Source organism: Ips typographus, linkage group LG15, assembly GCF_016097725.1.
Source record: "Ips typographus isolate SLU linkage group LG15, UJ_Ityp_2.0, whole genome shotgun sequence".
Lineage (NCBI taxonomy): Eukaryota > Metazoa > Arthropoda > Insecta > Coleoptera > Curculionidae > Ips > Ips typographus.
The window spans coordinates 7,331,529-7,349,647 of NC_138436.1; the positions used below are offsets into that span (position 1 = coordinate 7,331,529).

The 18,119-nt window shown below is 35.7% G+C and overlaps 1 long non-coding RNA gene across 1 annotated transcript in view; it reads right to left on the bottom strand.

Moving 5' to 3' along the window:
* The window catches only part of LOC145738457 (uncharacterized), a 404,307-nt gene that overhangs the window by 355,847 nt on the left and 30,341 nt on the right, over nt 1-18,119 (bottom strand). The gene's annotated exons all lie outside the window — the stretch shown is intronic.

Genomic DNA, 18,119 nt, shown 5'->3' on the forward strand with positions numbered 1-18,119 from the left:
TATGATAACATGAATTTCAAATGCATATTTGAAAAAAACAAATACCTAAGTACACTAGGTATAATTTTTTGACAAGTGTGGCACATCATTATTTTCCGTAGGTTGGTAGCTACTAAAAAAACGAAATCAAAAGTCCCGGTCCGTATTTTAAAATATTAAGTTGATGATGGTATCTAAAAAACAAAACGTTGTAGCTAAATACAAACATTATTTTCTTAAATAGCATAAATTAAGGCCTCCAGAAGGTGCAATTGATTTTCCAAAATAATCAATAATAAAGTGGAAAAAAATAAAATAGAAATTTGATTAGTTGTTTTTGTTGGATGTCTCCGGATGTAATGAAAATTTAAAAAAAAATGTTTACCGAATTATTTAGCAGTAAAATGCGCAACTTTGCCTCCATTTAACTAAAGCTCTATCAACTATACTTTCTGAGATAGCAATGCTAATGCATCTAATTTGTAACATCCTGTATTTGTGCAGCTGCAATGTTTTTTTTAACAATCCAATACTTAAGTTCAATTTTTTTCAGTTCGAATTCTGCTGATTAAGCCATCTTTGTTATGTCAAATAGATTCCCATGCAGCTAAAATAGTTATATTTGTAATTTTAATACAATATTTCAATAATAGTTGAAAATTAGACAATAAAATCAAGTAAATGTATATTTTTTGAAGGACATAGAGCCTGCTGGTCTAAGTAAGATTACAATACCAATTTCAAACTTAACCTAGGTATTTAACCCCTGCTGATGCATGATTACTACACATTTTTTTCGTCTGGTATTTTTTAAGTTGTTGTGCTCGGAGTAGGGTGTGTAATGAATATCCTCAATTGCTTAATAATTCCAACTTAATAACTAATGAATTTGTAACAAAGTATTCAGTCAGTCCTTGTAAAAACGTGCCAATTCGGAATCATTGCCCCGAAATTGAAATCTTTATTTTTCCCGTATGACATCCATCATTCTCACACAAGTGCGTTAATTAAATTAGGCCTATCTTACAGATCTGTATCTGGTATATGCTGAATACTTCACTACTTTTTCATGTGGGTGAGAAAGCATAACTTTTTTTAAAGAAATTGACTTAAACAAGGCTCAAATTACCCACCCAGAAGTACTACATTAGAACAGTGCATAAAAGAGCAAGTTGAATTTTTGAATTTATTGATTGAGTGATCAGGAAGACTTGTTACATCTAGCGGGCACCGTTTTGTGATTTGTGTTTTTTATAAGCTATGTGATAATATATATCAGTTTTAATTTAGGCTGGGCAATTTTTTTTAAAACAAAAATTAGAAATGTTTTCTTTTTGTTTTGACTATGGAGGGTGGAGCATAAATTTGTGGCAGATAAAATATGGGTATTTTTAAATAGAACCACATTTTTTAATAAATTTTAAATTCTACACTTAATTTTTAAACTTTTACACTATATACAGGGTGTTACAAATTCGATGCATTATCATTGCTATCTCAGAAACTATTGTGTTAAGAGCTTTAGTTCAATGGAGAAGTTGCGCATTTTATTGCTAAATAATTTGGTAAAAAAAAATTCAAAACATTTTATTACATGCGGAGTAAATTCGAAAATAATCATTAATAAAGTGGTAAAAAACAAATAGAAATTTGACTTTTTCGGTTTTTGTCGGAAATCTCCGGATGTTATAAAAAGTTCATTTAAAATTTTTTTTAGGTATTCAGCTGAAATCGGTTAAAACACGTTGACGTTTTTTATGTTCTTGTCGTAATATTATTTTCTTTGTTTCAGATATTCTCCCGGTGAAGCGAGATGTATAAAAAGTCGTACAGGGGAACGCTGGAATTCTTATTTATTTTACTAATATACTAAAGATTGGGGCGCGGGTTGTGTGTAGTTTTATTTGCTATTTCGATTTGCTGTTATGTCATATGCAACATTTTCCTATCCACAATATTTGGCCGCATAATTTTTATTTAATGTCCGACTAAATGGGGATGTATTACAAGAATTATCATTCCTTTAAATGTCAATCTACGCATGGCGAACTGAGTAACTGTGCAGAAGTTGACATTGGAATTGAACCACACCAGCAATCAGTCATTATATCTATCAAACGTACAATTTATTTTTCCTGACTGATCAACATCCTACAGCAAAATTAACTTTTTGTGTCTGCTCAGCTTCGATTTACATCGAAGAATCAACTTTTTATCAAGTGGGTTTTCTAAGAACGAGCCAGAATGTTTATTATTAGAACTTCAAAAAAACCGCGTCTTTTAATGTCTATACAACCTTAGAACACGCTTGAAACACTTTTTGACACTCATACACTCAAAAGTTTACACATTGTTTTAATTTGTACCTTCCTTGCGATTAATCTCTTTGAGTAAAACTTCTTTTCTTTGCTACTACGCCTTTTTATAAAATTTCAGTTTGAAGTTTATTAGATGTCAAATATTGTATGACGGATTTTTTGAAATCTGTGAACGAGATGGTTTCTTGTTCATTTTGTTTGTACAACATATATGTATGCGTTCGCCATAGATGTGATCAAAAGTAACTCGAAGGCGACTATCTTATCAGATAGATCGACAGATTCGTTAGCCCTGATATAATCCCAAACAGCTTCAGGTTTTAGTTTTACCCCTATTGTGCCCCTCACCTCGATCATTTTGTCAGTATGTTTACTTGACAGCATAAAAACATTTATGTTGTCTTTCCAATTTATAAATATTAGACCCTCCCTACTCTGCTGCGCAAATATTTGACCTTTTTGAAGTTTCTTTAATACAACTGCTTTTGGCAAACCACATCCTTTTTCCCATACCGTACCTACTAAGTGAGTATCTGAATCGATTAATCGCATAGCTAAAGGAATGTTGGTGTACAGGGTGTCCCATTTTCGACACTTTTGTAAGGTATCTCACTTATTTTGAAAGATACGGGGTTGCGGTTTTTGCGACAGTGTGTTACTTTTTTGTGAAATTTAACATGGCGTCAGCAGAATTGTCATAACCCATTTCGTTGTTAACGTAGATGGCAAATCAAGAAATTCGCCTGAATATACGTTTTTCCTAACGAACACTCTGCATATATTTTACATAAATAAATTGGCTGCATTTTGTCACTTCAAAAATACATAGGTAAAGCACTGACATTTTCGTCTTTGAAACGGAAGAAATGCAGGAAAGCGGTTTATTTATGTAATAACATTTTCACATCACCACAGCTTGTCACATTATGAAAAGTAACTCTGCACATGAATAAATAAATCTCCATTCTGCACTGGCATATACCTATAAAATATCTTAAAGTTTAAAAATAAGTCTTTTATGAAAATCCAAACCAACCAAATAAAAGTTACTTTCAGGTAAATAACATTAAGTTAAACGTAAAGTAAAAAGTTTTGATACATCAAAATCCTTGTCGAGAGCGTTCAACAAAATGGTTCTGCCTTACGAATACGACTTAGTGCCGTAGCAGTAAAGGTATTAAACCACTAATTTTAAATTATTATTTATGGTATAATAAAACATATTCCTGTTAAAACAGATCTTTTAGTATTTCACATTATTTGCATATAAAATGCAGGGAAAAAAATATGTATTTAAAAAATACATCTAAAATAAACTAATGAACAGATTCTAAATAAAAACAAATCTTAACTTTTACTAACTACAAATATACAGGGTGTCCCGTGACTCGACAGACAAAGTTATACCAAGACAAAGGGTTCTAAAGAGTTATTCTGATTAACAGAATTATAGTAACCATAGGTCAATTCGTTTTTGTATCAGAGATATTCAAGAAAATATGAAAAGCCTAATAATGAATAGTAAAAGTTGTTTGTTGGATATCTAATTTTTCCAAAGCAAAAAAGAATTTACCTATATGTATAGTGGCTCTGACCTTTTGTCATCAGAATGACTCATAGAACACCTAGACATGGCAAAGGTATTGTCGGTCGAGTCACGGGACACCCTGTATACATATATTTTATTAATGTATTGCATTAAATAACCCATTTAAAAATATCAATTTGAAATTTTGATTTCTTATTTATGACTGCTCTGAACGCGATGAAATTAATTTAAGGACCTTTTCAATCTTTGGTTCCCATGTCGGAACCAATCCATCATATACGTTTCAATCTCTTTATCAGTGGCTGACCTGAATACGTGCTGTACGGCTTCTGTGAAGTAGATACACAATAAATGTAAAACTTAATACATTTATACAAAAAAAAATTGCCTTTTAATATCCGAACAAATTCAGAGTTTTTTACTCTGAAATTATTTTTTTGGCCTGTCCAAGAACACTGAACCGCCAATTCATTGGTAAAAATTGTCGCTAATCCTCTTCTAGTGAAATCGGCTGCGTTTTTTCCCGATACTTGCAGGAACTTATGCATCTGAAATGTTTACAAGTGATAACATACTGCCACAAACTTTCATTGTAAATTCGATGTTACCTACCATTTGCTTTTACAAAAAAAAAAAACAAAAAAGTTGAGGAAAAAGGGCTTAACACTTAGTCAACTGGCAGTATAGCAGTTTGTCAAGTTGTTCTCATCACGGCGCTACGACCCGGCTGTATTTTAATTTTAAATTTTACGAACACTTTTTTTAAATTATCTGATTTCAAAAAACTGGAATCGTCTACCGACCTCCCTTTCTCTCTTTTATCAAAGCAAAAATATTAAAATTGTTGTCTTTAAAGTGTGTCTAACTACAAATTGTCAACTTTGGGAGGCCAGATTGTTTTTCTTGGTTAAACAATCGAACATTAGTTTTTATGTCCCAAAAACACTAGTTCAATCAAAATGATTTACTTTATTGACCTGAGTACCTGACTGGACAGGACAAGCGTTTGCTTTATTTGCACACAAAAAAAATGGAGTTTGTTTTTTTTGAAGGAGGATAGGTAAATGGGGTACACGATAGCGAAAGTCCAAGAATAAGATAATGATTTTTCGTCACTTCCTCAAAAAATCGGTAAGAAACTCTCGAATCTACCAAGGTAAAATGCAAATATTAAAAACAGTCGAGACTCTTAACAGTCTCTAAAAAAACATCAGTAAACTGTCACGATCCTTGCCTCTTCCCGTCGCTAATCTGGGTACGGTTGGAGTCTCCAGGCGATTCCCGACTCCCTCGGGAATCGTTTCACGATCGCGGCGGGCCGCAGCGGGCGCTACGTTGCCCCTGTAGCTGTCACAGGACATTGGGTTCGGATGTCCGGGCATGGATAAATCCCAATCAATTGGGACAGGAAAATCGTCCCAACTTTGCAGTAAATCTACCTTTTAATTAAAAACCCCAAATTAATTTTATGAAAATTAATTAACAAAAATCAAGAACACTGGAGCAGTCTACCGACTTCCCTGCTTTAACTTAATTAAAAAAATAGCAAAACCTTTAAAATGATTTCAAAACTCGACTTCGGGATGCCAATTGGTTTCTGGAGAAACCAACAAACCTTAGGTTTACTCAAAAACAAATGGACGAACTGGACCAATTTTCATCCGTGCAATTTGGGTCAGAGAGTGGCCCGTATTTAACTAACTTTACTTTTAACAACTTTCAATCAGACGATTTCCCCGTATAGGTGGTTTGGAATTTGGAGATTCGGTTAAGGAAAAATAAGGCGGTGTGGGGGAAAAAGGGACACGTATTGTCCACCACGTCCCGACCACGTCCCGATCACTCCCGAACACTTCCCGACGCGACTTACGCGGCACTAAATTCGGACAGACCTTGTTCACTTCCCGGTTTCACTACTTTCAGTGACGGCGGAAAAACGGACACGTATTGTCCACCACGTCCCGATCACTCCCGAACTAAACTACTACCGAATACAACACTAAATTCGGACAGACCTTGTTCACTTTTCACTGACGGCGGAAAAACGGACGCCCTGAAAATACAATGAAAAAACGATTCTACACGCACTTCACTAACACTTCCCTATCACTAAAGAAAATCGACGAATCGTCCCACGATGTCGATGAAATCCACACTCTCGAAGTCCCTGACGTTCGATGAAGCTGAAGTTGAATGAATGTGACGGTTCACATTCAGCAGCCATAGAAATTTTGCCAATTCCAGGATACGCCCTTTTTATATCCTGACAAAACCTCATAAATCGACCCGTCAGCGATTGAATGTCCCCCAAAATATTCTGACGATACATCCACTCTCCAATGTAAGCGTCTGCATGGATAATACTCGTGCAGACTCCCAAGTAGTTTTTTAGCCCTGTCCGGTGAAATCATCCAAGCATTCATCACTGAACCGCCATTCGGCCATAAAAAGCTTCACCACAAATCCGATATGCCCTCCATTCGTCCGAACATATGAAGCTATTCACATCAATGAAGTCTTGCATTATCGGAATAAGAGTATCTCGAGTACGATTTTCCACCAAAACCGCAAACCTTTTTTTGGTGGTCCTAGAGATTCCACCGAAGACCCAGTGGTGGTTCCACATTGTTGCCCGTCCAACGTTGTATTTCGACTTGAAGAGGTGAGTCTCATCCACCTCCACAATATCTTGATCGCCCCCTAACTGACGAAAATCATGCCACGCAACTTTTCTGGCCACATCTCTGCAGTACTGGTACCACGCTACTGCAGTGTCTTTGGAAACATGGACGTTTTCCACGGCCGCTACGACTGGTTGACCCGTCAACCAACAATAAGTTTCACTATCTTGTCGGTGCCTATCTCCGACAATCGTGCACTTTCCAGAAACGTGTTTTTCGTAGGTTCAAGCCTATGTTTGGCAGGACATCGAAAATTCTACCCTAATTTCCTTCCTCTGTCGGTCGAGTCTTTCATTTCTCGACCGCAATTGACAACTGGACACGTTACGACTTCGCCCCTTGCCGGAATTACGCCCAAATGCTGAAACAGCCGAATTCCTTGATGATTAGCAGCCCGTTTTTCCTCCTCATTCCAGGCAGTCCCGAGATAAACCCCTATAGTAAAAATGTCTAGCCTTTCGCCGTCGTTAAACAAATCCACAGGATTCATTTTAAGGTAAAAGTGGCACAAGAACAAACACAATACTACGCAACAGTAAAAAGTCTAAACTAGACTAACGTATTTTAACGAAATCTTCATATATTATTCAAAAGAACACCGCCATAGATAATTGAAGCCTTTCTATGCCGGCCTTACAGGTCAACAATATACATGTTTATATCACGTTAACTGCGTCCACCAAAAATGGTTAATTTTCTTTGACTGCGTTACATATCTCCGGCGATATGTATGTGGTAATTCGCACCATGCGGCACATACCGCCGGGGATATGTATGCAGAAGAATAAACTGCTGACATCTGTCACCTGAAATCTTAAGTAATTGTACACTTTTTGTTTGGCCTGTGTCGGTAAAGAATCAATCTGTCGCATGGCAAAACAGTAGTTTGATACATACCGCCGGCTTGTAATGCATATAAGTGATATAAGTAATACCTCTAACATAACTCGTATTTATTTATTTAGAAATAGATATATTCTATATTATTATATCTTTAGTTTTTCTATTAGTTTGTTACGACATAGTATTATGCTGATATACGTATAATAAAACAAAAAAAAACATAAACAGTAATTAGATATTTTCAAAAGAAATAACTTATTCGTGGTATTTATTAAAACACTCCAAACAAAATCCAGGAATGTTTGGACAGTCTTTACAAAAACTTATCACACGACGAACTTTCTTGTCTGCTTCACGGCTGCTTAAAGTCGTTCGAAGACTCTCGTAACAACCCTTGCATCTCGTAACAACCCTTGCAAGGTTTTCTTTTTTTTCGACCGGGTCCCTCAGGTTTTACAAACGTGTATGTGCCTCCATTGCGTTGGTGTTCAATGGTGGCATTTCAGCGTGTGGAATTGAGTTCTTTATGAGCAGGGCTACGCCCCCTGCTGCCAGTCTTGCCGGTGGTCTGTCCCTCCTGTAGACAGCATATCCTGGGATCCCGAAATGGTCGGTCTGCCGTATACGGGTCTCCTGTAAAACGGCGACGTCCACATTTAACCTTGTTAGTAGTTTTACTAACTGGGTTTTTCGGGTCCTGATGCCGTTGATGTTCCACGACATTATCTGCAGGAATGATGCTGTCCGGTGTGCTGCCATTAATTGTTCTTGTTAACAAGAGAAGCAAGGTTTCGACCTTTGCCCTTTTATAACCAGTCTGATTCTCCCACACTTGCCGGAAAAATCGGTGGGGGTAAATGTTCAGTGCAAGGGCTGGCAAAAGAGGGCGGCAGTTTTGACTAAGGCATGTTTATGTCACAAAGACAAAAACGATGTCAATTTTTCAAAAAAATGAAGGACAAAAATAGTAACTTGGTTACAAAATTACTCCTTTGATGGCCCAAAACCCTGCGTTACCCGCGCTACAATAAATGTCACCGTTGCCCGTGGGTGAGCGGAGGGCTCATCTTTACTTGTAGATAATTTTTCTTCAAACGAAGTGAAGTTAAATGAAAAAAAATAATATAATGTTAGATAAAAATGTAAATTAAATAAAATATCTTCATATATTGTAAAACCTGTGTGTCGGGACACCTTAATGCAGAAACCCGTATATGTATAAGCTCACTGTGATATTCCGATTTACATGAGTTTTACTGTATTATGATATAGTTTAGATGTATTAATGATATATCAAAATATATTTATATTCGTAAATATAAAAAATTCTAAAATAAAAAATATATTTCCTTGAAATTAATGTGGCAAATAAAATAACATCTAAAATATAGTCTTTTTCCACTTCTGTCCTCACTCCGAATCAGGCTGAACACATTGAACGCAGTAGTTGACGGTATGTTCTTTACAAATAGCTGCTTGACATTTTGCACATCTGACACTAGTCTTCCGGTTTTTCTTTTTTGGACAATAGTTACATTTTGTTCTCTCTCCAGGCTCGTTTGGGTTATTATCTTGATTTGTTGGAGGGATTCCTAAATAGTTTTTTATTTGCAAGCTTAGTAAATGGGGCAAACTTTGATTCATCAAGCGGCTCTTTATGTGATTTTTTACCAGTTCACTTGCCAATGATTTCAAATATAGTCGTAGCGACATGCGCAGATCGAGATTGTTCGCTCGGAAAATAATAAACCCATTTATTCCAGCAATATTGAGAACCGAGAAAAAGACAGTCAAAGGCCATCTGCAGGTAATTCTTGTCACAGAATAAATACTTTTCAGTTGGTCCACCGTATCAACCCCAGTTTTATTTTTGTTATAATACGTAATCACTTCAGGTTTGAAAGCATCGCCGGTGTCTTTATCGATGGTGTCATCATCATGCAAAGTTGACAAAAGTAGAACATTTTTGTTCTTTTTAGGAACATATGAAACTAGTAGACATTCTTCTCCAAACCCAAACATGCTGCTGCAGACCTTCCTTTCTTTAGTTGCTACAAACAGTGGTGGAATTTCTCGTTTGTTTTTTCGAAGAGTTCCAACTAAAGTCAGCCTTTGAGGCTTGAGTAGCTCAATAGCTAAGGGGATTGAAGTGAACCAGTTGTCGCAAACAACGTTTCGTCCGGAGTTATAGATTGGCCGACATAAACGGCGCACAACACTCATTGAATGGACCTTCTGGTTGCTTTCCTGCGTAAATTTCCATCTTTATTGTATAAAAAACCCGGCTATCAACTAATGAAAAAATGTTAATGCCATATTTACTAGGCTTATTTGGGATGTATTCACGGAAGCCGCATCGACCTCGAAATGCCTCCAACATTTCATCAATGGTACAATTTTCACCTGGCGTATAGCAAGCTTCACAGTTATCTTGAAACATTTCAAATACTCGTATTTGTCTTATGGGTGCTAATTTATCCTGCTTTTTTCTTTCCTCTCTACTTCTGATATCGACGAATCGAAGAGCCCGTAAAAGTAGATAGCAGCGATTTTTAGACATAACCATCCTAAAAAATTCTGGTGCAGTTGCATCCGTATTCCATAAATCCGCTAAGTTAGTATCGCTGGCTTTGAGCACTCCTGCCATGTATAACAAGCCAAACAACGCTCTAATCTCATCGCCATTGGTATCCAGTGCATCTCTACTGCGTGAGTAGCTGTTACGGATATTTTGGATATATATATTCGTATACATAACAATATCTTCAATCATTCGATCGATAATTAGCATATTCCATGTTTCATAGACAGATCGAGAATTTTTTGCGTGAGGTTTGACGCCTGGTAACTTGTAAATTAAATTATGGCGCTTTGTACGTGTGTATTTCACTGAACGATGAACTTTCCACAAAGTTTTACCGTCTTTTCCCATGTAATTTGGACCATCTTCTGACCAACGACCTGTAAAATGTTCGCTTGATTCATCCGCCGACAATTCCGAATCTACTTCGTCATTAGGGTCGTTTTCGACGCAGTCTTCGTCACTTTCTTCATCAGCAAGGACTTCTGTTGGAAACTGGCTTGCTAGTTCCTCTTGTTCTAGCTCTTCAAAACTTTTGAGAAGCCTTGCTTCTTCTTTCGGATCCATTTTTATAATCAACTGCTCTTAAAATTCATTTAATCAATAATTTGGCTACAATTACTTTAGAAAAACCGATAAAACGTACCAAAACGTGATAGTTAAAACTAAAGCACTGTTACCCGCAGGTGAGCCAAACGCTCACTAATCCGCGCGCCCAATTTAAAATACTTATCAAATAGCACCACACGTGATTACACCAGAGCTCGTAACTTAAATTGACTTGGCACAAGTGTCGGTACTGTCGGTAGGCTTACATAGACCGATACGTGCCTTGTTGCCAAATTGTGAAAGTTGTTCCACATTGTATAAAAAGGTGAGCGCCGCGCTCACCCTGCGGGTAACGCAGGGTTTTAAGCGTTAAGTAGATATATGTGGAATTATAGATATAAAAGGAGAATGCTGGAAATAAAGGTATGCAAAGATGTTGTTCTAAAATGTCCTGTGGATAGTGAAAGAACCAAGTAACTGCTCACAATGTTAATTTAACACATTTTAAGTGGAGAAAAAAATAAGTCCAACGCCACTGAACGATCGGGCATCTTCGGCTCCGGCTTGCTGCCTTCACACAAGTTGAATACTTCACTACTTTTCCATGTGGATGAGAAAATACAACTTTTATGAAGAAATTGACCTATGCGAAGAACAGATTACCCACTAAGAAGATTGCAACATATCAATCAAGTTGAAGAGTGAAATTGTGTGCAATGGGTTCAACTAAGTACTTACATTAGAACAGTGAATAAAAAAGCAAGGTTTAAGGTCAGTACATTGATTCTACTTAAATTAACATTCAAATGAAAACCAATGCAGTTTTCATTATTGTTTTATGTTTAATAATTATCATTATACACTTTAGTAAACGGCATTGCTCAACATTGAGTTAATATGTATTATACAGTGTCTTTTATTAAAAATTTTAGTTCTTGCATGGTTTTATTAACTTTTTTGTTTTGTTTTGGGTTCCGGCTTAAAGAAAAAGGATTGCGGCTACAAGCTACAACTTTTTATTTTATATTTACTATTTATCATAGATTAACACACTAGATAGATGTTAATCTCTGTGTTAATAAGGTGAAGCACTGTATGTATGATTTCTTACGAGTCACAGGGGTCGCCACATGTTCACATTTGATGGTCGTCAGATGTCATTTTTACGTCTCTATTGTCATGACAGATTTTTAAAAGCGCCATCTGTTGGTAGACTTGCATAAACTGGTATTGGCGGGCTTTTTGAATTAAATTAAGTCTTTCTTTCATGGTTTTGGTTCAAGAAAAAGGTAAATAAAACAACGTCCAGTGTATGCAAAATATATTATATATATTTTAAGGAAATGAACATACAAAATAATATATATACTAATATTAATACTCTACAAAAATAATAAGCTTTTGGTTAGTTAAGAATAGATCATAAAGCTACACTTTATACATAAAACATTACTATTATAAATAACATGCACATGCAAATATCAACCATTGTATACCCATAGGTGTACCTCAAAGGTCTTTAAGAATGTTTCAGATATGGTTTTTTTTGGTTTTTGTTTTTTTTTGGTTGGTTTTTATTTTGCTTCTTTAAAACGTGAAACTTACCAGAAGACAGGGATTCATTCTTGGAAAAGATGGAGGGAGTTGGAAGCACATCTTCATTAGGATTGCCTGTTGATGGATTACTTTGTGAAAATTTACTTAAAAAGAAATATATATAAACCTAGGAATACTTAACAGGTTTATAAATATTATTCTACTGGATATGCACAGATACCTGTATGAGAATTTGAGGATTAAAGAGCGTATGTAATTTGATTTGGTTTATGCATGTCAAACAAATGTTTGGTCCTGTTCATTTTTGCTTGTTTTTTTGGTGAATACGTGCCTAATAATTATAGATATATCAAATCAGTTCATTCAAACGTAATGTGGTGACGCGGGATATGATATAGCTAAACTTTTTAAAAAAACAAACTATACCAAATAATTATATGTATTCATATTTACCAGAAGTTGGTGGTCTTTGATCTGGTAAGTTCTTTAATTTTTCATAGTCAATGGAGGGGATTTCAAGAGATTCTGTGAAACAAACATTTCAATTATTACAAGAACGAAAAGTATACAGTGCGTTTTTTTTAACGCGCAACATAGGATTTCACGTGTTAAATTTTTAAGCCCATGTTAGACCATGTTATTTTGGAACTACAAGTATAAAACTTGACGGGTGGCTATTTCGTACCCTGAAGCTTAAGTAATTTTACCAATTCGGCCTAAAAAGTGTTAAAAAGCTTGCAAAAAATCATATTTTTTCGAATAGGTTTTATCGTTTCATACTCCCTGTATGCATTGTTGTTCTTTGTTGTTTTTGATACTGGCACGGCAGGTAGCAGGTAAAATTTGGCGTAGAAAGTAAAACAGGGTGATCATTAACTTTATATCAAGAAAGTTAAGAACAAAAGAAGTATTTTTATAAGTGAATTGTTCAAAGTGACCTCCGTTTGAAGCCAAACAGTATTCCAAACAATCATAAAATGCCCTTTTGACGTTCAAAAGATGTCGGATCGTGATGCAATCAAAATATGTCACTTTACCTGCTACCTGCCCTGCCAGTATCGAAAACAACAAGGAACAACAATGCATACAGGGAGTATGAAACGATAAAATCTTTTCGAAAAAAAGTGATTTTTTTCCTGTTTTTAATCACTTTTTAGACCAAATTGGTAGACTTACTTAAGCTTCAGGGTACTAAAGACACACCCGTCAAGTTATAGACTTGCAGTTCCAAAATAAAATGGTCTAACATGGGCTTAAAAATTTAACACGTAAAATCCTATGTTGCGCGTTAAAAAAAACGCACTGTATAAGTTCATCTTCACATTCTTCACACAGTGGAGGTGTTAGGTAAGTGCAACGAAAGAGCATTCACTCAATCTCCACAATTTTTTTTATTAGATTTTAAATTGAAATGCCTATCTGCTATCTGCAGTTTTTCCAGAAAACAAAACCTCAATTTAAAAAAAAAATACTAATATTAACATGCCCGACATCACTGTATAGGTATATTTTTATTTGAATAAAATTACTTGGGGAATCTGGGTCCTTTGGTACTTGCTGGCAATTACTTGGTAAGAACCTTGAAGGAATCACTCCCTTTTTTAGCATGCGTCTGTTACATGGGTTAAAGTCTTCAGGCAAAAAGTGCTTTTCACACACATAATACCTGAAAATACATTTCAGTTTTATTTTTATCTACTGTACCTTATTTCTATGAAGTACTACTATTAGTAGTACCTAGGTATAGTGCAAAACTATGGTATTAAAACAGATACATTTATTAGTCAGTGAGTCATAGTGCTGTTTAAATGCACTTTATGCAAAAGAATACATTAGTTTTCTACTATACTTACGAAAATAATCGTCATATAGTAAGGAGCTATGTTGAGTTCTACAAATCATTAAACCTATTTTCTCTTTGCCTCCTTGAAAACCTCTAATAGTAATTCTCTTACTACCTTAACATTATAACGAATAAAAATGAACTTTACTTGAGAACTTACCTGTTATAAATTTCCATATTAGAACAAAGAAGTAAAATAAATAATCGTCCTAAAAATTGTTTCCACAGTGAAAAAGTAACACTGTCTTTTTCCGGGTTAGGAAATCGAAATCGTCGGGAATGTTTTGAAGGGCTGCACCCCTTTATGGTACATCCCGCCTTGCCCATAGTGACAAAATTCTTTGTAAAACCCAGCCAAAAGCGAAAAAGAAAACTAAAAAAACCTACTGTGCAAAAATTGCACAAACGAAAGAAAACACTATAAAAACACCGCGCACGAATTAGCTAAGAGTATAAATCACAGCTATAAATTAAAAACTTCAACCGTAATATCAATATTTTAATAAATAGACTTGTTTTGCTTAACCACAAAACCATCTACAGGTAAAAACAATACAGTAGCTCCCCCTGGGTCTCGAAAGAATCCAAAACAAGGCTTCACATTGCCTATATGAGATTAGTGGGCCTGACGACAAAAAGCTAGCAATGCATTAGTGACAAGCTGGCAGCTGACAAGTCCGAAGTTTAAGGCGTATTTTGACGGCAGTACTAACCTGAGTTTTAAGTTGTAGTAGCATAGGGCGTCTTTTTTCATCAGAATGAGTTAAAATAAGACAGGCATTTAAACACTCCAGTAAACACTGACGCCAAGCCGAAACACGCCTTTAGTTGACATCGCAAATCGCAACACAACAGAAATGACAGATCGAACATATTCAGCCGAGTTTGGGATAAAGCGATATGCTGCATGACGTCACAGTGGGTGCTCGGGTGTACAATATGCAATTAAAACCCAGTGGATACAGCCGTTGTCCATGTTTGGGTCTTGTTAACTTTAGGTATCCACGAATTACGCGTTGTTTCTTTTTTTTTAACATGTAGATTATGGCTTATACAGGGTTTTTCAATGAAAAGTTGCCACCCTGAATATCTACCAAAATAATTTCTCTGTTAAAAAATGCTAAGAAACGTCAACAAAGATTGCAAGGGGGACATCTTTTTACGTAGGATTTGAATTTCTGCCATCAGCCCCTTTGCCGCCATAGCCACCCCCACTAAGTTTTCAAATGGCACCATACCCTGTGTGGCACATCGTTGGAAAGGGTATTTCATAAGGAATTAATTTCACTATTTTATTTGTACATTTGGTTTGAATTGTTTCTAAATGTTTTATTTAAGTATAACTTCCCCGTGTATGCCTTCAAATGAGTGCAAAAAAAAGCAATGACACGGAATCACAAGATCAGCGTGCCCTGATGATGCAAAAATAAATTTGCGAAACGTCGGCTAAACTGTTGTAGTTTGATTCTACGTGAACCCGATCCAACTCCCAAAAAAGAAAAAGCCTCTACTTAATATTATTTTAAGCTAGAGAGCAAGCCAACTGTAATCAGTAAGTCAACAGCCCCACATAACTTTATTTAGTTAAAACTTAACCAAAACACTGCTTGATTTGGTGTTTTTCAAAACCTAAAACCTAAATCTTAAGTCATAACAATCTAAATTATCTACTCATTATGAAAACATATGAATTACAAATGCATTTAAAAAAAAAAAAAGTACCTTTGCCTCCATTTAACCAAAGCTCCAGCAACTATAGTTTCTGCGATAGCAATGTTAATGCCTTGAATTTGTAACACCCTGTATATTTTTGGGTCTGGTGCGATATAGGTGCAACCGTATTTTGCAAACTGTTTTTTTTCAGTTTCGGTCACATAAATGACCATCTTCAGGAGCTACAAGAATAACCTACTCTACTTGGTGTACCAGAAGTTCAAAGTTAAAAAACGAGAAAACATACCTCAAATCAGTCGATCAATGTGACTACTGTCTTTTTACAAGGGGAGAGACAGAAAGATCCATGTTATACCGAATTAGTGAATTTAACATAGTTCAATAGGCGAACAAAGCTGTAAAATTTAACACATGTAACATGAATAAAAAGATTATGGGAAATTTAAATAGTTACCTCATTATGGAGAAAAAACTAACTCTAGCACATTAAATTAAAACAAAAAACTTAAACTAGACCCATTTAGGGCTGGGTGAGACCCATCACCATCCGCAGAAGAGGCGATCAAACAGGAAACAAAATGGAGGTGCAAAAATTTTTAAAAAATTCACATTGATAAGCCGTTAATTTGAAGGCAGAGGGGGAAACGTTAAGAGGGGGTTACAATAAAATCAATAACTTAGCTGACAACAGGTAGATAGTTCTGCAACCCACAAAGCAATTGAAGATTAACAATAGAAAGGTTAAAAACCCGCAACCATTCATACCGCAGGTAGTGAAGTTGAAAGTAAACAATGCACCAAACCAGCAAACAGGTGGACAACGTATTAAGCCAGATGGGGGTGGCTAATAGGGGTTCAAACAAGGTGGTAAAACTCGAAGAAGTGCCGACACCGACACACGCCACGGTGAGGGAGGGGATGGTGAAAGAGGAGGTGTTAGGGTTGCGTAAAAGGGTATGGGATGCATTAAAAGGTTAAGGACCTAAAAAAGGAGGTTGATGTATGGTTAAGTTGATCATTCAGGCAGGTGCACCCACCATCCCCAGAAGCCTTGTTAATCTCAAGCACCTCAAGGTGGTTAAGGAGGCTGCCCTTACCACACACATGCAGAATCTTGAAACCCTGTTCGGTGTTGAAGGTATGATCATTCTGACGAAGATGTCGAGAGAAATTAGATTTCATATAAGTGGTATTTAGGTTATAATTATAATATGTACGTAATGGATTTTCTTCAAAATAAAATCAAGAAGGCCGGAATGAAAAGGGCGAAACAATGTGAACTGCCTTGTGGAATAGCAAAAGAAAAAAAAGACAATATCATCAAAAATCTGCAAAGCATTATTCCAGCGAACCGGTTAGAGTTTTGGAAAAATTTATAGAGAGATAAACATCATTCAACTGAAGGATGGTTTCATTGTTTCAGATTTGTGTAATGTTTTTGATGAATTTCTAAATAAGTATTGGTTAATTTGTTACCACGTACTTTGTTATATTAGCAAATAAAAAATAAAATTAAAATGAAGTTTTTTTAAAAAAGTAAAGAAATAAAAAAGGCTAAAAAATAATGTAAAACAAAATGCATAAAATTTCCATTATTCCACTTTAAAAAGTCAGCAGGTTATTAAATTTTGCTTTCGTTCCTAAGTAACAACACCGTATATGCATATTTTAAGTACTTGCGGTGTTTTTGCTACGCATTTTCAACCATAACTGGTGTTCCCATTCCTAGTATTTGCAGATTTAGGTTATTTTTTTTGCGATAATTTTTTTTTTCAAGCGGTCGAAAATAAGCCTTTTGTGTACTTGTACTGCCGGCGTAGAAAGGTTATTTCATATCCTAGGAGGTAAAAAATAATGTTCAGAACTTGATCCAGACTAAAAGCGTTACATTTAGAAAAACGCAGATGAAATTAATGCAAAAGTTACTTTGCTTTGATTGTCTTGTCAGGCTTGGCTCTGCAATACAATCCTTTCATGTTCTTTTGCTGAAATACAGTTTTCCTGAAGGTGTCAGGGCTAAATTTGTGATCAAATTCAAAATCAACATAAACAAACGGACTGACACAAAAAGACAAAAACTGATTGACACAACACGGCTAATACGATAACAACACGAAACTATTTCCAAAGTTGTCTAACAGAGGGCGTATCATGGCTGTCTAGCTTCATCTGTCGATTACGGATTTACACGAAACGCGGTTCTTGAAAATAGGCTTTCAAAAATTTTATCGGTCATTTGCTCTGGTTTTCTGGCTTCAAATCTCCGTTGTTCTATGAGAATGATATTTTTTCAGTAACCGTTATATACCAGGTGTCCAAGAGCACCCTGGACATAGGAGATTAACATGGGAAAACGGTTTTGATTTTTTTGCGCCTGTACGGTTGATTTGATTGAAAAATCGTATTAATGAAAGTTGTAGTACCTATCACGGACTAGTTTTCTGTATTTTTTTCAGATCTCTAACTTGAGCCCTTTCGTCGTAAAACACCAACAAAAATGCGAACATTTAAACTTTTTACCTGCACTGTATAAGCGGTTGTCGAG